This window comes from Clytia hemisphaerica, unplaced genomic scaffold (assembly GCF_902728285.1).
Source record: "Clytia hemisphaerica strain Z4C2 unplaced genomic scaffold, Clytia hemisphaerica genome assembly, whole genome shotgun sequence".
Taxonomy (NCBI): Eukaryota; Metazoa; Cnidaria; class Hydrozoa; order Leptothecata; family Clytiidae; genus Clytia; species Clytia hemisphaerica.
Genome location: NW_027103507.1, coordinates 2,179,926 through 2,202,523, shown reverse-complemented (window position 1 = coordinate 2,202,523; position 22,598 = coordinate 2,179,926). Strand labels below are relative to the sequence as shown.

At 34.4% G+C, this 22,598-nt stretch overlaps 1 long non-coding RNA gene across 1 annotated transcript; it reads right to left on the bottom strand.

Moving 5' to 3' along the window:
* Positions 1 to 9,622: 9,622 nt before the first annotated feature.
* On the bottom strand, positions 9,623 to 12,421 carry LOC136798875 (uncharacterized). The gene is made up of 3 exons (XR_010845452.1): positions 12,364 to 12,421; positions 11,734 to 11,800; positions 9,623 to 10,173 (listed from the first exon to the last, which is right to left on the bottom strand). It is a non-coding gene; the product is annotated as an uncharacterized lncRNA (long non-coding RNA).
* Between the last annotated feature and the right edge of the window lie 10,177 nt (positions 12,422 to 22,598).

Sequence of the window (22,598 nt, the reverse complement as noted above, 5' to 3'; positions counted from 1 at the left end):
GATGATATGCGCCATCTTGCGAAAATTCCAAACCAAAACATTCCAAGCCGAGATTGAGATGAAAAGTTAAAGAAGACTGAAATTTTTAGCAGATTGGAGTTGTTTTCACAATCCACAATGAAAAGTAACTGCAGTTCTAGCTTGCGTTTTCATACTTTCAGATCGAAAGACTCTAATGGTAACCCTTAAATTCCATCATTTGCCAAAGGATCCTGAATTTTGAAAACACTACAAAAAACTTTTCAAAAAAACTTTGCTGGAAATTTGGTGTCATATGTTTTGAACATTGGAGTTTGTTTCAGATCATCTTCTAATGATTTACCAGGTGTTATAGTTCCTGAATCCCAATACAAACTGATCAAGAAAATTAAATATGAACGAGTATAAAAGCGAAAGAAATCTTGTTGGGTTTTTTATATGGAATTCTATCAGTTTCAAGAACAATGCTATGGAGAAAATGAGCAAGCAGTACATAATGGAAACCCCAACAACAACCAGGAGGTTGACCATCAGGAGATTTCTTTTGATAGTTGCTCACTTAGCTTTGTTTTGGTTTTGGCTTTGTTGAACACTTTACTGACAGCTCGATGTTAATAGGATACACGAAGGGTACAAACACATCAAAGGTCTTGCTTCAAGGATGAGGTTGCAGAACACATTCTTTATGTGCTGGCTTGAAAATTAATGCCAATAATGGAAGTTTTTATAGAACTAAATTCTGAAGTTCAAAAAAAATTACATAATTATACAAACAATATGAGGGTCCTCAAGATTATTGCAGTCAATCACGGTATGAATTCTCCACCCATCTTGTATGTTGACTGCTTAGTAACGTAACTCTGTACTGGTTTGCGTAGTTTTAAATTCAGGATGTGTATTATATTTTTTTCATTTGCGTAGTCGTAAAACTTTGCATACAATTCAATCCCACTGTGGACAGAGACAGCGAGATTGAGCCTATGGACACTGATCTAATTACAACATGGGATTTATGGTTAAATGACATTTTTTTGTATGGAACTCTTGGAATTCAAGATTGCAAAATAAATTTCAAAACAGACAAAATATATTTATGTATCAATAAGAATTTCTATTTGATGGGATTGTTTGTACTTTATTTGTATATATGTAATATCTTTAAAATGTAATTCATGGAAAATATTTTATGATTTGAAATATCAAAAAAACAAATCGGTTAGTGTAAAACGCAGGTTACAGGTCACAGGTCGCAGGTCACAGGTCAGTGATGACAGGTTGACTCTAATCAATGTCATTGCAGAGGAAAATGTTTGGGAAACACAAAGAATTATCAAAAACATAATTCCCAACCAATTTCATCCATATAAAACTATTTCAAACATCAAAATTTAACCATGTGCTTTTATCGATCTTTCGCAGTTTGCGCCGTGTATAACGCAGACCAGAAAATATCTGCAACCATATTATACGTATGACAGGTATAATATTACATATTGTAATGTTTGTAATGTTATATGATGGTTGCATATAAAACACATCGCTCTAAAACTACCTTCTCAGCGGTTTGTGTAAACCGCAGGTTACAGGTCACAGGTCACAGGTTACAGGTTACAGGTCAGTATGACAGGTTGACTCTAATCAATGTCATTGGAGAGGAAAATGTTTGGAAAACACAAAGAATTATCAAAAATATAATTCTCAAGCAATTTCATCCATATAAAACCATTTCAAACATCAAAATTTAACCATGTGCTTTTATCTTTCGCAGTTTGCGCCGTGTATAACGCAGACCAGAAAATATTTGAAACCATATTATACGTATAACAGGTATATTACATATTGTAATGTTTGTAATGTTATATGATGGTTACATATAATAAAACACATCGCTCTAAAAATACCTTCTCAGATAACTCACGAGCTTCTGATTGGTGTAATTTCATATCCAGCCATATTGTTATCATCACATTCGGTATGCTAAATATTTTTGGTGTTTTTCTCTTGTAAGACATGATATTTTGTGATTCTGTCAATATTTTTGTCAAAAATTGTCATTAAGTCATTAAAATAACAATTGAATGATTAGTTAGTTTCATCTCTCTAAAACCACTCTCTTAGGGACCTCACAAGCTTCTGATTGGTGCCGTTTTATATCCATTCACACTATCAACATCACATTCTGTATTATAAATATTTTTCGTGTTTTTGTCTTTTCTTGCATCAGATTTTATGATTCTGTTAATATTTTTGTCAAAAATTGTCATTAAGACATTAAAATAATAACTGAATAATTAATTAGTTCCATCCTTCTAAAACCACTCTCGTAGGGACCTTGCAAGCTTCTGTTTGATGCCATTTTTTATCCATTCACACCATCCACATCACATTTTGCATGATAAATATTTTTCGTGCTTTTGTCTTGTTAGGCATCATATTTTATGATTTTGTCATTATTTTTGTAAGTAAGTGTCACTAGGTTGTTATTCTATTCAATTGTCATTTTATAATATCTAAATGACATGTATTACTTTTTTATAATTTAATGCGTTATGTATTGATGTTATATGTTATGTATATGTTACGATTTTATTATCTTTTTTCTGGTCTGCACTTTGTTGACCTGTAACCTGTGACCTGTGACCTGTAACCTGTAACCTGCGACTTGTAACCTGCGGTTTACACAAACCGCCTTCTCAGAGAACTCACGAGCTTCTGATTGGTGTAATTTTATATCCAGCTATATTGTTATCATGACATTCGGTATGCTAAATATTTTTGGTGTTTTTCTCTTGTAAGACATGGTATTTTGTGATTCTGTCAATATTTTTGTCAAAAATTGTCATTAAGTCATTCAAATAACATTTGAATGATTAATTAGTTTCATCCTTCTAAAACCACTCTCTTAAGCTTGGTTCTTACTGGGCAATAAGAAGCGATAGAAAGCGATAGAAAGTGACAGAAAGTGAGGGAAAATATTTTTTTTCAATTTTCAATGGAAACATGGCGATAACTTTCTGTCGCCTTCCATCGCTTTCCATCGCTTTCTATCGCCAGAATAAAAAGATGAAAAAGTTTTCATATTTATCGCTTTCTATCGCCTAACATAAAAGAGTTCCGACGATTTTTGAACATAGTTTCTCAAAGTAATGATTTTTTCCGCGAAAAGAAATTCAAAACAAAATTGTGTGATATGAGAGTTTCTCTTGATTTTGTTCTGCTACATGAGTACGTACTGCAACGAATAAAAATATAACAGATATGACCAAACGACAGCTTGCTACAAAAAAATTGAAATATATGAAAGAATGGCTTCTTCATCTGATGATGAATCCATATCCGGGGGGGGGTGGGTTTACCAACTGACGCTATGTGCGGCGAAATAAATGGCTTTTAGAATTGCACCCTTACAGTGCAGAATAAAATCGGTGAAATTCATACCCTTACAGTGCATTTTTTTAAATTTTAAACTCTTTTAGAGCAAAATCAAGATTTTTGAGCAAAAATTTGCAATTTTTCCTAGATTTGCTGAAATTTCCACCCATACAGTGCATTTATCAAAAGTCCAGCCTTACAGTGCATTTCTGATAATTTGAAAAACATACCCTTAACCGCCGCACATACCCGTCGGTCAATTTGCCTGACTGCCCCCCCCCCTCCGGATCCATATTTATTCGTTTGATTTCTTTCTGCTCGTAGTTTAAATTTTTCTCTTCTAATTTTTCAAAAACATCTGTTTTTTCATATTTCCATCGCTTGCTATCGCTTTCATTTTGAGAAGTTATCGCTTTCTATCGCTTCTTATCGCCCAGTGGGAACCAAGCTTTAGGGACCTCACAAGCTTCTGATTGGTGCCGTTTTATATCCATTCACACTATCAACATCACATTCTGTATTATAAATATTTTTCGTGTTTTTGTCTTTTCTTGCATCAGATTTTATGATTCCGTTAATATTTTTGTCAAAAATTTTTATTAAGACATTAAAATAATAACTGAATAGTTAATTAGTTCCATCATTCTAAAACCACTCTCTTAGGGACCTTGCAAGCTTCTGTTTGGTGCCATTCAGTGGCGTATTTAGGAATTTTGTTAAGTAGGTCAAAAATTTGAAGCCGAGTGGAGACAAGTTTGGTTTTTGGAAAGTTTATTTTCCTTGCATATCGCGTTTATCATTTTTCATTTCATCGCTATCTGAGTTATTCTATGCAATATTCCACTTTTGTTGTATTGCACTCGTACTTTGCAAATCATGAGAATTTTTTACTCATCGAATACGCCTGTCTCACGTTTTGAGTACCTTTTTACGCTAATTAACCGCTTGTGGTAAAAAAAATAGATACTGATGTGGAGCAATGTCCGCTTCCCCCAAACAAGAAATATAGATGAGTTATAGTTGAGTTTATAGGCCTTATATATCCCTTAAAATTGTTTTTTATGTTTTGAATAGAATAGGAAGTAATCAAACGGTGTTAAATCATTTCAGATATTCATTTTCGCTCACAACAACAACCAAAAAGCAGGTAAAAACAAAGTTTTAAAAGACTTAGCAATCGACCCACAAGAAGTAAAGCTATAAGATCAGTTAAGACGTGAATGAAAGTCACTTTGACTTTCACAAAATTTCAGATCAAACTCAAAAGTTAACTGGGTCGCTTCAGCCAATTTCAGCTCTGTAAACTGAGCTTCTCTCAATAAAAACTGTGAAAGAGATAATCTAGGAAATGTGAATTCAGTATTGTTTTTTTCATAAACTCGACAGAGAAGCTGTACGTAGCCTCATAGCTATCACCCCGATTTTTTCAGAAATTTTGCTAGGTCGTTTCAGCCATTTCTAGCTATACCTCTCGGCTTCATATTATCTCTAAATGAAAGGCGGATAGAAATATAAGCAGTCATCGAAGGTCATTACACGTGAATTTGTAGAGAAGCTGAGCTCGGTAATAATATGATCCGGATTTGCTAGGGCGGAAGAGGTCAAAAAGGGTGTTTCTAAGTCACTCATTCGGGGCGATATGGGTCGGGCGGTATTAGATAGGTTTTCGGATTATCAAAATAAAAGCCTCTAAATAGCGAAAGGTTCACGCGCAAAGCATTAGGGAGGTAAAACTGCGGAGATAAATGTTAGTCTAAGTTTTAACTGCCCCACGCATAAAATTGATAAAGTTAATACACAAGACATGGCATCCGAAGGAGACTATGTATCATAAAAGGAATAAGAAAGCCTATTTCACAATTATTCATATTTTTCAATTTCTCGGAACTATGTCACTTGACCTACTTGACCTACCCTAAATACGCCTCTGCCATTTTTTATCCATTCACACCATCCACATCACATTTTGTATAATAAATATTTTTCGTGCTTTTGTCCCGCTTTTGTCTTGTTAGGCATCATATTTTATGATTTTGTCATTATTTTTGTAAGTAACACAAGGTTGTTATTCTATTCAATTGTCATTTTGTAATATCTAAATAACATGTATTACTTTTTTGTAATTTAATGCGTTATATATTGATGTTATGTGATGTATATGTTATGATCCTATTATCTTTTTTCCGGTCTGCACTTTGTTGACCTGTGACCTGCGTTTTACACTAACCGAAAACAAATTTGATAGAAGATCTTTGCTCACTATATACACACTTTTCTTGTTATACAAAGTACAGTAATAGATAAAACTCTCAAATGTTTTCTTTTCATTAAATATTTATATGGTTTCTCTTTTATTTGGTCTTGTTATTATTATTCAGAGAAAAGAACGATTTTGTTTAAATTACTGAAAATGGTTTTTAGGAGAGAAAGGACACACTTTTCATACTAATTTCGACTAAAATTTTGATGTAAGCCTGATAAAAAGGTTTAGTTTTTGTATGGTACCCTCAAAATCCTAGATCCGCCCCTGATTCCTCAGCTTCTTCTTTGCTAAATCTGTTTATTTTTCTTACAGTGCTCAGATCCATAAGCCGCCTAACTGAAAACGAAAGTGAAATCTACCATTTTGAAAAATTTATCCCTACGCGTCAATTCGACCGCGTCCGCGGAATGTGGCTAATACGCCTTGTTGAATTGCAAAAAAAATCAATGGATCCCAATCTCAATGTCTGGCTCCTCAATGTGTACGTATTAGTATAAAAATAAATATCCAGTTGCATGTGAGCATTGTTGAATTGTAAAGAAATCAATGAATTGTAATCTCAATGTGTACGTGTAGCTAAAGTAAAACCATTCGAATCAGCCATCCACTAAAGTTCCAAAACTCAGTTCAAAACACGAAAAACATCAAACAATCCGCGCCATGTTTTTAGTTTGTTTACATTTTTTCGAAGATAACATGTCTAGCTTGATCTTAACAAATATCTACCATGCTATTGTAACTAGCCTAGCATAACGCCACAGGCTACGCACATAGGCTACCGAAATTCGTCCGTCGTCGTGAGTTATCTGCCGATACTTAACCTCGCTAATGCGCAGGGAAGGAGGTTAGCCCGATTTTTGCAAAAAAAGAAATTTCCCGGCTGAAAATGCCGGAAATCGCCGTTTTTGCAAATTTTTATTGGACTTTTTCCTTATATTTCTTTTTTTTTTCCACGCATTGATAACAATGTCCACCATCAAGCATGATTCAATTGTCAATAAAACTGATTTTTGCAACCGGAATTTTCTATTTCTATTCTCCCTACTCCCCTTCCCTCTCCCCCTATCAACAATCAATGATGAAATTTAATGTGTTACGCTTTTTCTCTAAACGCTATATCCTCTGACTGATATTTTTCATTTTCTCCTCGTTGCTATCTAACTTTCATCATGATGTAGGTCCATTCAGCATTCATAGCTTACTTTCTTATCTTCTATCCCGGTTTTCTGACTTTTTCAAGTGTTTCTATCTCTTTTCATGTATTTTTCTGAGATTTACCCGCGCCGGTGAAATAGGCTTCGTCAGCTCGAACCATGCAAGCAAATTTGATCTATAAGCCCGACGCTTATCCATTTGGTCCTACAAGACATAGCCATCACTTGCAAATACTTATAGTGTGTAATTTACAGACCTTAGATCACTACGAAATCTTTAGTTGAGTCACAGGGTACGAGTGTCCCTAAGATGTGTTTCAACGCGGATGGCCTTTGACAATTTCTTGACTCATCAGATGTGTACGGTGGCCCACAACTGCCACGTCAAAAAAGGAAAGCCACGGTGAATAGAAAAATGTTCACGGCAAATATAAAAGTTCACGACAAAAAGAAAAATAGTTGCGGCAAATAGAAAAGTTCACGGCAAAAAAAGGAAAACTGTCACGGCAAAAAAGAAAAGTATAAGAAGAATCTTATTAAAAGAATCTTACTTAAAAGTACACTCAAATAAAAATAAAAGAAATATAGAAAAAAGCTAGCTTGATTTCTTTTTTTATTGCTATGCCTGCATGGTGCTACCTCAGCTGCCTTTTTCACATGGACAGCATAGAACAGGACAACAGAATGAATAAGAATGGATACTTCATTACTTCATTCAGGTAGGGGTTCGAATGGAGGATTTGAAAAAGGGAGATTTTAGCCTGGATATCCAGGCTGTAAACTATTTCACAGTCTAGTTTTTTATATTTTATGTTCTGGTTTACAGCCTGGTCTCCCTAGAGCGATTGGCATTCTCTTTAAGAGAATGCAGTCTGCTTGCTTGCGCTCACTTCGCTAAAGCCGTAAGGACCAATCTACACAGCGCTGAGAAACTCTAAAGCAAAAATAGGATAGTCCTCCAGTTGCTAGTGAAGATAGGGCTTTCTGTTACATGAAAACATGAAAAAGAAGAAAACAGAGGTAAGTTCATTTTCCAAGAAAACATGGTTGGTGTCATAATAATGCATGCAAACTTTTTTATAGACTTTGGTGTAATCTCTGGATGTTTTAAATAGTTTTAGATCTTGTAAGACTGCTTTTTATTAATTTCTGTTTTGCTGCCCTGGGTTGACTAGGAAACATGGGTTTGCACTTTCCTTCTCTAAGGAGACCAAGCTCTATAATTTTAGAATTTTGGATGTTGAGGTAAATTTTGTTTTTTCTAAAATTTTGAGCTTGGATATCCAGGCTAGGGAGATTTTAGCTTTTTTTTAACCTGTAAATCAGGGAGTGATGTTGAGGATGAGGATTCCCGACATCCCCCAACATCCAGAAGAGGCGCTCAAATCAAACTTCCGCTATCAAAAAATGCAGTTTGCTTGGATTCCTTCAACTATCGGGCAGGACAGGCTTGGAATAGATTGCCCAATGAGATCAAAACATCAGACTCAGTTGAGTGCTTCAAAACCAAAATTTTGAAAACAAAAATTTATTGTTCTTGCAAACTGTGTTCAATCTTTTAATGATTTTTAAAATTTTAACTTTTACAAGATTATTTACTATTTAGTAAATATTTGATCGTCGTGTTGGTGTTAATTAGTCTTTGTACTATTTTTATTTTGACCAACGTTAAACAAAGAATAGATAAATAATAGATACCAAACTATCACGCGATGTAGGAGACAAAGTTTTTTCCATTCCAACGACCATTCTTGGCTTGTTTCCGATGTTGGCCAAGAATGATGAAGCCTTGTAAAAAAGCCGTAAGTTTTTTAATATTTTAGATTACAGTTTCTATGAATGAAAAATCACCCAGCTTTTCTATCCCAATTAAAACAAAGTTTTTCTCTAATTGGAGCTCGTTTGGGACAAAAAATCACTCAATTTGTGTTTTAAATTCGGCATAATAGGGCATTTACTTCTTTTGAAGAAGTTAAAGAAAACTACCAGGGAGTTTATTTGGCAATGGTTTGTTTCAGTTTGAGTTATATCTATTGGGACAAGGTGAAGCGTGATGTTGCAGATCGAATCTGTGTTTGACTGAACTCGCCAAACTTTATGATTATAAAGGATCAGTCTGCTTTATGCAACAATTCTTTTTAAATTCAAAATCCCATGAATGTGCTAGTGTGTTCATCTTATACTTTATATAAAATCTTTGCTGTTCTCAAGTGGTCATTACTTTCGAAAATGAAAAAAGAAAGGACTGAGTGTCTCATTTTTCATTCTTTTGAAAGATCGAAGATAAGCTACCGGTATCATTTTTTGAAGAAATGATTATTTTCTATTTTTGTGTAGCTGAAAACATCCTGATATCTCGAGGTATTTTTTGGGTTTATAAAGTATGAAAATGTTATCAAAAGGGATCCCAAAGGAATGAATCTGAAATCATTGATCTGAATCTCCCACGTCAGTTCGGTATAGTTGCAAGGAAAACCGGTTGGCGAATCCCCTGCTGACTAACAAAATCCATCCGCTGGCCCATTTTCTTTCTGCCGTGAACGCTTTGTCTTTTTCCCTTGAACTTTTCTTGTCGTGGCTTTTCTTTTTTGAAAGTTTTTCTTTTCGCCGTGAAGGCTTTCTTTTTGCCGTAAAGACTTTCTTTTTGCCGCGAGTGTTTTCTTTTTTGCCGTGGATTTTCTTTTTTGACGTGGCAGTTGTGGGCCACCGTATGATTGAAAAGGTTTTGGAGATCGAAATATTAAGTATACAAGACATAGGATTTCACATAAATCATGAGAATTTTAATTTGTCCGCTTTTTTGGGGACACACTTTAAGAAGGTAAAAAGGAAAGATATTTCATTTTAATGTAGTGTGCAAGTGCAAAATATAAAATATGTAGTGACAAGTAATAATTAAATCGTCCAGTTATTGATTTAAATTACACAAAATTAGTAAGATGAAAATTACGAATCATCACAGGACAAGCATCCCGCCAAGGATTACCTGCGTAAACTTTCATATCATAAAACTGTCTCGCATCTGTATTCAACGTTTCAAAAACTACAACACCATCAAGACGTACGGAATATTGGTAATTCCACTAACATATCTTTGGTCAATTTGGATGTGGTAATTCTGGTTGATTTGCATTGGTGAATCGTCAACATCGTATGCAGCAGATGAAGTACCGTTAATAGCAGATGCGAAATGTAGAATTTTGTCCCTTTTCTTCAATTCCACCAGTGGTGCTCGGTAACCATACTCACCGTTGTAAGAACCCTTGGTGATTAGTATAATATTACACCAAGCAATACCATCCCCATCCGGGATGTCAGAATATAAACGGATGTTCAAGGCTATTGACCATTCTGGAGAAAGGGTTTTTATGGTAGTCAGAAGGTGGTTTTTCTGCAATTGTATTTCTAAAGATTGAAAGAAAAGCAATGGTGGTGAAATAGTTTGATCATAGTATAAGAAAGCCGCGGCTGGAATGATAACATCTGAATTTCTGTTGTTCCATCTCTGTCGTATTTGATGACTATTTGTTGATCAAGAAATCAGCATTTTTAATGGTAAATTTTATTGGTTTGTCATTAACACTCACTTCTCAGAGTGTTTTAAACATTAATGATATGCCCTTGATAATACAATTGCATTATAAAATGGAAAGATCAACAATAAGAAATTTAATAAAGTGCCTCAAATGCCTTCACAATATTTCAGTGAAAATATTTTAGAAATCAATGACAAAGTACATCAAGACAATACTGTGAAAATTTCAAGCCAGCACCTTCAATATTTATCATTCAAACTGATAGGAAAGTTGTCATCTTGAATATGGTTCCTATAATCTCAATTTTGGCGGAAAACTATTGTTTCCACAAAATACCCCTAAAATATTCCAAAATTAGCTCAAGTGTTCTATTGGGTACAGATTTAAAGATATCTAGCAACAAAAAAAGAATTTGTGAAGGAAAATAAGAGCAAAATTTAGAAAACTATCTACCAATAATAAAATGAGCATCTTGATGTTCTTATAAAGCTCGGAGACAGAGATGGAACAGCAATTAACTGAAAAGACAATGCGGTACACATTCCAGCCGCGGCTTTCTTATACTATGGTTTGATACTCTCAACTTGCAATTGATATCCTAATCTTTGGGACAAGCTGGAGTTTTTACAAGCTCTTATTTGATTTGGCTGGTCGTTAACCAGTAATAAAACAATTTTGTTACTTTTTCTAAAGAACGCGTCATCTCTATCACTTCAAATGACCAATTAGTGAAGTATCTTATAAAAACTCCAGCTCATCCCTAATCTTTACTAGAATTATTGACACGCCCTGTTCCAGTTACCGATTCAGAGTCTTTAAGAAAAACATGCTAAATGCCAATGAGAAGTGGAAAATATTTTAGAATAGAGATTTAAAATTTCATAATTCACAGTAATCCAGTAGGGATTCTTATAATTTCTTTACCAATTTTTGACTGAATTTTCTAAGGTGGTTGAACCCACCTATTGTTTAAGACAAGAGGGTATATAGATTGCATTTATTTTGATGACGTTTCACTATAATAATATTATACGATTCTTTATCAAATACCCCCTGTCTCACAGGCTCCCCTTTTGACAGTGTCTTAGCCTATAAAGATTCCTTTGTGTCATTATTTCCAATGAGGAGGTTTGCATTAAATGTAAAAAATTTCTTCCGACAAGCTATCGTGGTCGTGAACATCTGGAAGGTTTAGATAACGAAATTTTGCAAGACCGCGATTTCCGAGATTATTGTGCCACACCAAAATATTTTTAGATATACGTGCAAGGACAATTCATTATTTAAGAGTTTCTAGTGTAGGCGACCACTTCTCCGCTATCGGCATATCTAATTGGGAGAGTAGCCATGACGTTGAACTAGTATGTTGAAACAATGTTAACTGACTGCAGGAGAGAAGTAAAATTGATCGACATCTTGATATTTCTACCTTGTTCTCCAATCAGGATATTTGCTTTTCGTCCATGATTGTTCGTAGGCGTGCTAAGAATACATCCCTGTTCGTGAAAAAAAAACAATATTCCTAATATTAAATCACATGATCCCAATATCAAGACAATTTTATAAACACAAACACATGGGGACACAAAGGCCATCGTTGTAAACAATGATGTTTCTAATCAGGTTAATTAAAAGTTGCATAGTCATGGGATTAAAGAAATTTAGGGGAGTTGCTTAGGCAAAACGAAGTTCAGGGGTGTACCGTCAGACAGGGTACCTTTTCCATATTAGTCCCAGATAGGGTTCCAAATACACATATAAAATTGAAAGAAATCAGGGCTTCGTAGGATGCGTTATCAAAGAAAAGTCTAAAAAGTTTTGAATAAATCTAAAATTTTAGAATCTAATCTTCGTAAAAATAAGTCCAAGGTAGGTTTACACCCTCTTCTCACAAACCCACTGGGATTCCTTCCAAATTGGTCAAAATATCGTCCCAGTTGGAAAATATACTCTAATTTGTGTCCCCGCTGAAAATAAGATGAGCAGATCCTTGCAAAATATTGTGAAATTTCTTCCGTCCCCACTCAAATGCCGGGCATAAAAATAATGGAATACAAACCCCAGTGGAAATATCATATTTTCAAGATATTTCCAGGATTGGAAATCTCTTATTTCGCCCAGTGAAATATTTTTCACATTCTGATAATAAATTAGATATGTAAATATACAGTACATGAAAAAGATAAACTTTGTCATTGTAACTTGATATTTTTTGTAATGAAATTCTCATTCTGTATTGTGAAGAATTCTATGATTTTGTTTTTCATTAAAATTTAAATATCACGGCTTCCCCTTGAAGGGGAATCCTAGCTCTATTATTAAAGGTCTGTGAACATGACTGTTTTAAAATCTTACAACAAAACCAATAGTAACAAGATTCGCAAATATGCGACAAAATATTTCCCAACAACAGCTTTTAAAATTGTAATTGAAATTATTTTCTAACGATGAAACAAAAATTCTTGTCCTTACTTCTTCTTATTCCTTAACTCTATCAATCACTGTAAATAAAGTTATCAAATAAATATACTACTATAGAAAAGAGAGTATTTTACAAATACACCCTGATAAGAATTTGTTTTCTTCGCACACGCACGCGGTGATAGGCGCGAGCGTTGCACGTATAGAGGTTGTTTACATCAAATTTCTCGAGCGATACTTTGTTAAATTAGTTTCCTTGTGGTAACATACACGGAACCGTTCGCGATAGATGATCTAGACATGTTCACGGACTTATATCCGGATGACGGACTTTTGGCTATCATCCATGTTTCTTGCCTTAATAAATATTGTGTATCATGATACTAGCTGGTCTCTCTGCCAGTTTTTTAGAGAAGTTCTAAGAAATTTTACTTCCCATCGACCGGGTCGTAGGTAAAATATCTTAAATTAATGAATGTGAAAATTTTGCTTCGTGTATCTTTTAGACCACCTCTCCATATCAAATATCTGCAATTAATTCAAGATTGAAGAATTCGCAGCGCTTTTTTGGTTGCGGTGGCCCCAAGGTGTACTGGAGATCATTTTATCTACATCATTCATATATACTACTATAGCATGTTATCGTATTGAAATCTTGCCACGTGGGGCATACCCCCTAGATACCCAACAGTAGCCCAAATTCTTTAAGCACAAATTAACTTTTGGATTGGATACATTTTTCAGCATCTATTTTAACTTTAATAATATGGTATTTATTTTAATGATTTAACTCAAATTTTCTCAATTGGCGCTTTATTAAATTTTTGTGAATTTACTTTAGGTGCGGCGCGATATTAAAAGTTCAATTTAGTTTTCATATAAAAATTTCTTTTTTGTCTAAATAATAAATGAAAAAGGAAGCAGCACAGAGAAGGGTTAATAAATTTGGATGTAAATACGGATTATAAACATTGAATATTAAAAATAATATCAAAAGAAAGAAAAATAATATCAAAGTAACTATTTTTTCTTCGATAGCCAGTTAACTGTCCTGGCAAATATATTTTTGATGCCTTTTAAAAAAATTTATGCCCCAATGAATTTTTAACATTTTCACACTTGATTTTGAACTTTGAAATCCATCTTCCGTTCATAAAGACTGGAATGGAGATTTCCGTTAATTCTTCTCAATTCATGATGTAATCTTTTACACGGAAGCACACGAAATAATACGGACTAGTGGCAAAAGTCTTTTGTTATTTTGCCACTAGTTCCGGGTTATCTCGGGTGCTTCCGTGGAAAAGATTACGTCATGAATATCATGAATAGCGAGGTTTAATATTTTGATGAAAATCGCCACGACGGATGGAAAATGCTAGTCATGACGTCATAACTCGAGAATTCCGAACCTCAGTTTTGACAAATCATGTTGCGTATTTTCACAAGTGTATTTCGTTCGTCGCAGGGAATTACCCCCTATTTTCAATATTTTTCAAAACAAAAATCTCTTTGACTTTGTCGAAAAATAGTTTAAAAATCCAAATCCACAAGTGTAGAGGGTTTTCAAATTGACTTCTTTGTCAATCAAAAATATATTTCAATCCACTCAAGTGGAAAATCTTTGTATCGACCTCTTTGTCGAGAATGTATTTCAATCCACTCAAGTGGATAAAGTATACTTTTGCACTGAACTTTTATATCGGTGATCAAGCAATTATTACTCACTCTTGGAATTATTACTCAGTCTGGCACGTAGAAAAGAAAAAAACAAAAAATATGATAAAATATTGCATACACAAACCTCAGATTAACTATAAAAGTTATCTGAAGGGGAAACTGGACTCTGGACGACACTTTCAACCAACTCTTTCAATCTAGAGCAACACAGAGCATAAAAACCAAACGTGAACGCAAAGCTTACTGGGTAATTAGTTTGACAATTAAATATATGAATCTCTTTTATCACCAGTAGAATGGTATATAAACAAAAATATGTACAGGTTAAAAAGAAGAAAATAAAAAACAAGACTACGTTAAATAGAATATATGAACAGTCAACATGCGAGAACAGGGATTTGAACAGGATAAAAGAAAGAAATAAAGAGACAGAGGTCAGATCCCTGTTCTCGCTCTGATGACGTGTTCTTCTAACATTGCTTTGAAAGCAACCCGATTATCATAAACAAGCCAGTTTTGAATATAATCATTGTACTTATCAAAGATATCTGAGGGGAGTTGATCAAAACATTGAATAATACGGTGTCTTTTGCCGAATAGTGTTTCTGTGAAGGATATGTCGTTAAGATCGTTTATTCTTTGACATTTGTCGAGAAAGCTGAATTCTACGTTCGTATGAGTAGACAGTAAAAAGCAGATATAACTCTTGGTAGATTCATTAAGCACTAACTGCCTGAGCAAGTTCAGACGACGTTCATCGATAATGCTGCATACATGGGGAATACTGTACAGTCGATGATTGTCGTTTTTGCTTCTCTTCGATACATTGAATAGAGATTTTAAACAAGCCCTTGCCTGAGAATCAAGGTACTCCATCTCTGATTTTGTAAGTTCAACTAATTCAAGGCCATAGAGAAGTTTTGGTATGACAATTGTGTTGTATATAGAAACAATAGTGCTAGGATGGCAGTTACGGATGCCGGAAGCGATGAGGGAGGTGGCTACAGACCATAACTCTGCTATTCGAGTGTCTCTGTGGTTCTTTAAGCATAGATGATTTTTCTTTTTTGTTCATTGAAATCCGAGATGCGTTTTAGGGTGTCTTGTTGTGATATTTGACAGTCGTTAAGAGTCAGGGTCGGCGATTTGATTTTGGTGGGTCCAGATATGACGAATTGTGTTTTGGTCTTTGCTTGGTTGAATTTAAGCCCGTGTTCCTTACCGAAGGATGCGCAGTGGTCAATAAGAGTTTGAAGGTTTCTGAGGGTAGGACTAAGTAGTAAAATGTCGTCAGCGTAAACTATAATACATGTCTGAAGACCATTTGGTAGTGAGGTGCCAATCTGTAGGGCTTTGATGTTCGAAATATGTTCTTGGGTGTAGATGTTGTACATGTAAGGTGATAGGATGGCTCCTTGGCGAACCCCTAGACTGAGGGTGAACTGCTTTGATTCCCCAGTAGGTACACTAAATAATGTACACTAATGTACACTAATGTCTCTCACTTCAAGAATACTAGGGAGATAAACTTCCACAGTTTTCCATATCCTTAATATTGTTTTTATCTCAATAGTAATAAAATAGCATACGCCAAAGCTTTGGAAAGACTAGCTACTGACACTTATTCATTCTATTATCACACGCTTTCAGATCGCGCGACCGCTTTCAAAAGTTTACATCGAACCTCCCTAAAAAGCCGATTTTAAAAACATTTCCCCCATAAAGCGGGAAATATTAATAACAAGACTACATAAAAAAGAAAAGTTAGTTGGGGAAAAGTGACAAAATCTTCAGGCAAATCTCCGATAAAAACCCTTTCTAGAAGCTGTGACGCTGTGACAAAGATTTTCAAAAAAGTAATTAAGTTTTTCCCGACTTAAACTTTCCCTGGCGAAAAGAACAGTTGGCAATCACCTTTATTTAACTGAAAGAGATAATATTCCGAATATTCATGTAAAAATTCAGACGTAAAAGCTGAAGTTAGAACGACTTTCATTTTTCCCTAACAGCCTATTTCATATGCTTCGTGCGTTTTCGTCATGCTCATAGTTTCTAGATTGACCCCTCCCTTAGGTAATAGGACCCCGCCCTTAAGTGTTAACCCCTTTAGGAAATTAATTTAAAAGTTTATCCCCCCCCCTTAGAAAATCAGTATAAATGTAAAAATTGGAATTTTGCATAATTCAAGGAAGATCCCTCTTATCTAAGAAGACCCCTCTTAGATAAGAAGACCCCCCCCCCTTAACTGACAACTCCCCCTTAGGAAAGTCATACTTTTAACACCCCCTTGCTTTTGGTTCATCAAAACCCAAGAGTAGGGGGGGGTAGAAACTATGTATGCTATATTGTATTCAATTTACAGAGGAAAAATCATCGAGTTTAATTAAAGCCCGAAGGGTTAGAGATAACTTTTTTCATAAATTTAGTCACGAACGTCACTTGCCTCATATTCAAACAATTTCCATGGTGATCATATATTCATAAAGGTCTATTCTCAATCAAGAAAAGTGAAGCCTTAAGCTTCTTTGCACCGCTTTAAAAATGACGAATTGAATCTAGCGCTTTCTTCATTTTCACGCGGGACAGGTAAGGGAAGTGGCACTTTTCTAAGATGGGATACGGGTATGTGCAATCTGAAAACTACTTTTCACATCATCGGGTATATCTCAAAAAAAGCTTATCAACCCACGCTATCACGCTCTCCCAATATTTTGATACTAGCCATAATTTTCATTAAAGTGCCACCGCAAAAGAACGATCAAATGAGTTGTTGAATTTAGTTACTTAGAATGACATCTCATCTAAGGCAAAATTTAGTACAAATATTAACAATTTGTGTCCATCTCATAAATATCCACTTATAGAGCAGAAACATGTAGAGCTTAAAGTTTTTTTATCATCTCTTTTATTACCAATTTTATCATCTCTTTTATTACCAAAATATTGACGAGACAATAGAAATACAGTCAATCTAAGAGTGTTACCGGTACGCCATTAAACTGGAACTAAACTACTGAAAAACGCGCGCGCAAAATTATTCCTTATGCGTGAAACTATGAATGCCATCCTCAGGAACATTAGTTTTTCTAGCATTTTCGACCGGAAAGTTTTTTTTTCGAAAATCGGGCTCCGTCACATTTTGGGCATTGCCATTTTGCATCACTGTGCCAAAAATCAGAAAATTGTAAGAAGGTTGTGTGGTAAATGGCTTGATACTTGAGTACCCGTAGACTAGTAAACTAGTCGTTGAAAACAGACCCATATACGAAAAATTTAAGCTCTAAATAAAAAGAATCGAAGAGGTGAGGCTGCGTGTCTTTTCTGAATTTTCTTTTCTCTCACGCGCGCTGAATATTTGATTAGTGTTTACATTATTTGATTGACAGTTTTATTATAAGTAATAACCGACTAGTTTACTAGTCTAGAGTACCCGTTAAAGAAAATCCTTCCATTTAGCGGGCGGAAGACAAGAAGCAACAATGACAGGCTCATTATTATGGAAGTGAGAATCGAATTATTGGCGAACTTGATGAAATTGTTTGTGTGTTGCAGTCACGGTGATCTTTTTGAATGTCGTTACACCAGTTTTTATGGTAACTGTGAAATGCTCTTTCTTCGATTGGTAACCCATTCTCAAAGTGGAATCAAAACCAACAAAACCAGTGATATCTAAATTGAAAATTTGGTGCAAATTAATAATTTGAAAATAAGTCACACGTACAATGTATATATTATGAAATTGAAAGACATGACCTAGTATAATACTCCTGCTAAAAGTCTAGTGAGGATTTAAATGTCCTTCAAAAGACTTTTAAGAAGGTCTTAAATTATATGAAAGTCAGGATAAAATCACTTACTGGACAATAACTCCTACTATCTAATTTGACGGATTGGGAAATTTTAGACACTTATTATTAAAATTTAAATGATTTTTACTTGAAAATGCTGATTTTCGACAGAATTCATATCATAAAAGGATTTTGCAAAAGCCAGAATAACATTACTTTTATAGAGGTCTGCTTGTACTGCAAAGACCTTCATAGTTTAATGGATTTCTCTTTCGATTTGGATATGTTTTTTTGATCTCGTTCTTAGTGACATTTTCTTTATTATTGACACACCATTCTGTTTTAAGAGGGTTAGTAGTATCACTGTCTATATAACAAAATCAATTTTTTCAGAATCAGTTTTTCTATAAAAGGCAAAAAAAACCACCCTCCTTTGTTTCCAGAAAACATTTCATTAATGTTTTGATAACAAATTTTTTGTTTTGATAACAAATTTTTCAGGATTCAAATCATCAATGTGAACCCATTTATTTTCAATAAATAACCACATGCAAAATGGGCACCACAACTCCTTACAATGGCATGTAATGTGTAGAAATTTTTTTTCACTGTAATTAATCTCCTCAAAAAATCTACATTTTTTGCGCGCGCAGCGCGTATCTCGTTTGGTAAAATGTGCGCACGATATATACTAAATTGCCCTATATGGCTAAACTTTTTTGAAAACTCAGTGTTTCGAGTATGACTACATGACACCAAAATCTCGTGTTTCCTCAGATCGCTCCGTTTTCGCACTAAATCCTCATATTGCAGCAAAAGAACTCCTATGATTGGTTTGTTTTCCCCGTTTTCCCGCGCGTTTATTTATTTGAACCGGTTGCTATTGCCTACCTACAACAACTTGCTCTTCTTGCCAGCACATCAGCGTGCTGTGGATTTGATTGGAATGACACTTATTTGGATCATCTGGCCAGATGATTTGGTTATTTAATACTGTTGGTCTTCATCATAGATTTTCTTCTGATGGTTACAACAAAGAGAGTTGTCTACACTTTCTATACATGATGATTAAACTGCTGTTGTCAAACTATAGCCTAGCTAGGGAAGTACCACCTTTCGTACAACAACTAAAACTGTTGCTCCTTCACAATTTTTCTTTGGTTTTTGTGCTTTATAAAGAGTTGAACTGGATCATGACAAGAAATGGTTGACGATTATATTATTCTTTCCTGGTTTTGATGCTTTGTTTCCATTCTGTTGGTTGGTTGAAATAAAAAACAGAGCAGGATGGACACAATATTTGTCAACTTTCAGAACAAACTAACTGCAATGGGCCATTCCAGTTTTTACCGTGGGTAACTTGCATCAGTGGAGGCTAACATGCATAGCCCTCAAATGAAAGACCTGGCTGGTCATTAAAATACAACTCTCGCAGCTCTACTCTATACCATTTTTGTTTTGATTTAACTTTGTATTTTAATGACCAGTCAGGTCTTTCATTTGAGGGCTATGCATGTTAGCCTCCACTGATGCAAGTTACCCAATCTCACGGTATTCGTTACCCCCGAATGGACGACATGGAATTTCCGTAGCAAATTGCTTTCAAGAAAGTTCGGAATTTCCGTAACAAATCTACAAAATACCTATCCAAAACCGTGGAATTCCGTTACTGTAACCTAAAAAAATCATGGAATTCCAATACTTTAATGCAAAATTAAGTAAAATTCATGGAATTCCGATACTTTCTCTTTAAAGTTTGCCTGGAATTCCGTGCCAAAATTTATTAAAATATTTATCAGATCATGAAAGTTCGTAAATTAGTGTATGTAGTGCGACAAGGGGCAAGCAGGGGGGACACAAATTCCCAAGGCGTACCCTCTCTAACGCGAGCGAAGCGATGGCGCAAATTTTTCAACAATCTTAGCGCTTTTACTACTAAAAACCATCAGCCTTACTGTACTGCTAATAGGCAAGTATGTGTTGCACAAAATTGGGCACAAAATCAAACATTGACAATTTACTGGCGAGTAAATCTTAACTAAAATGCTACCAACCATAACTCAGAACTACTACGTTTTCAGATGAAATACCCTAGTTGTTTTAGAAAGCTGAGGTCGAGAGCTTTCCAACTGTACCAAAATTTTTGCTTAAAAATCCATTTTTAGAGCCAAAATATCGTTATTTGAAAATTGATTTTTATCGAAAAAAAACTTGGAAAAAACGCTACTTTCAAAAACCAGTGCGCTGTCGAAGGGTTAATAGAAAATGGAACGTAAAAATTTAACATGAACATATTTGCCTGAATTCATTTTATTTTGAATTTTTTAAAGTTACAAAATTTGAAAAAAAAGGGAATGGTTTTAGCCAAACAAGAGAATTGAAAATCAAAAACTTTCCTATATCTTTTTGGAAATTAGGTTCATTATGTCTCCTTTACTATCAGAGGAACGTCCTTAAATACTCCACTTTTATTTTATCTATACAACAGTTGAGTCTCTAGTATGACTCAACTTTGAATTATTCTATTTTTTCAGCTTCGAGAGAGGTTTTAAATTCGATTTTAAATCAATTAAACTTTTTTTAATTTTTCTTGCTATTTGGTAGCAAGATAAAAATCTCTCGTCTGTTCAACTTTAAGAAAAGAGCATGCACTAAGATTAAAGTCAGATTAAGGTTTGTGTATAAAAAATATTAAGAAATGAGGTAATTTTTGTTGGAGAGATATTTGTGAGTGGAACAATTTAAAATCAAAAAATTTTTTTAAAAAAATTCAAAAATGAAGATGAAAATGAAGAAGAAAAAAATGAAGATCTTATAGAAAAGTGCTATAACTATCATTTTCACTGAAGTGAATTCTTGATCATCGAACGTCATTACTGTGAAAAATTTCTGAAAAGTAATCATTACATCAAAAGATATCAAACAAAGTTATAAGCTGATTAACGTCTAAAAACCCTGTTTTCTGCTGTTTTCTGCTGTTTTTTGGGGTCAATCACTTATTAACTTTGTATCATAACTTTACATTGAATAAATATTTCAGTGAAATTTCTTCACAGTGACGACCTCCTAAGATCAAAGAATCTCTCCAATGAGAATGAAAGTTATAGCACTTTTCTACAAGATCTTCATTTTTTTCTTCTTAATTTTCATCTTCGTTTTTAGAATTTTTTTAAAGACTTTTTTATTTCAAATTGTTCCACTCACAAATATCTCTCCAACAATACCAAATTTATAAAGATTGAAGAATTCCTTCAAAAGTTATAGGTAAAAGAAAAAAGAGTGCACACCTATCGTGAACAGACTTTAGATCCTGGCCGGGTTTGGATGCAAACCTAAGAATACCGTAAGAATATTCTAGGATGATTTTTCTCAAAAGGTTAAGAATGTTCATGATGAATTGGAAAAACGACATTCTTATAAAAAAAGCGTGTCAGTCAGTCACAAAGATGTGACTCCTGCAGTGTCATATCTTCTCAGATAAGATGTGTGACAACTTGTTTAAAATCGAGCTTAGTCATTGTAAAGGGATTAAAATAAACAAGCAACATAGGAGTTTTTATCCCAACTGAGGAAGAAGTTCCACTGGGGCTATGAAACAGGGGTGTTCTAAAATCAGGATGTCTTTGAGATTAATGCTGGAGTTGGTTTTTATTTTACAAAACTTTCAGACTCCCTCCCACCACTTATTCAAACCTTTGAGTAATTATCAAGTTAGAAGTAAAAAATAAGACAAGTTCATAATTTTTGCAACTAAATTTCAGGTAAATTCGATGACCTACGAACAGTTTTAGTTGCTATATTGGCAAAGCTGGAAGAATCGAAATACCGTTCAGTTACTGTAAGATTCACCAACTTAAACAAAACTGAAACACGCACTGTGTTAAAAACAATTTTGCAATTAAAAAAACAAAAGTCTATAAAATTAATTCGATTTAGCTGCCCAGAGGAGCACCTGGGTTCATTGAGATTCATCATAGTACATCTTTCTCATATGTACTATGTACTATGGATTCATGAAAAACCTCTTCAAGGATTGAATTACTAAACTTGAAAAAAAAAAACATGAAAAAAACAAGCGTCTTTTACTTTCAATTTGTCTAAACATTGTTCAAATCATTTCTAGTCAATTCCAACCCTTTTTGTCAATAAATTTTGTCCACAATTAATCATTGACATGTCCGGTCATAAGATCAGGTGTTTAGAGATTGATCCAAACTCAACGAGGGAACTGAGAACTAGCCAAACTTTGCAATTTTCGTGTTTTGAATCCTTAAAAAGGGAATTTCCCTAATTAGCATCGAGGCCACGCCCTTTTTGTCAATAAATTTTGTCCACAATTAATCATTGACATGTCCGGTCATAAGATCAGGTGTTTAGGGATTGATCCAAACTCAACGAGGGAACTGAG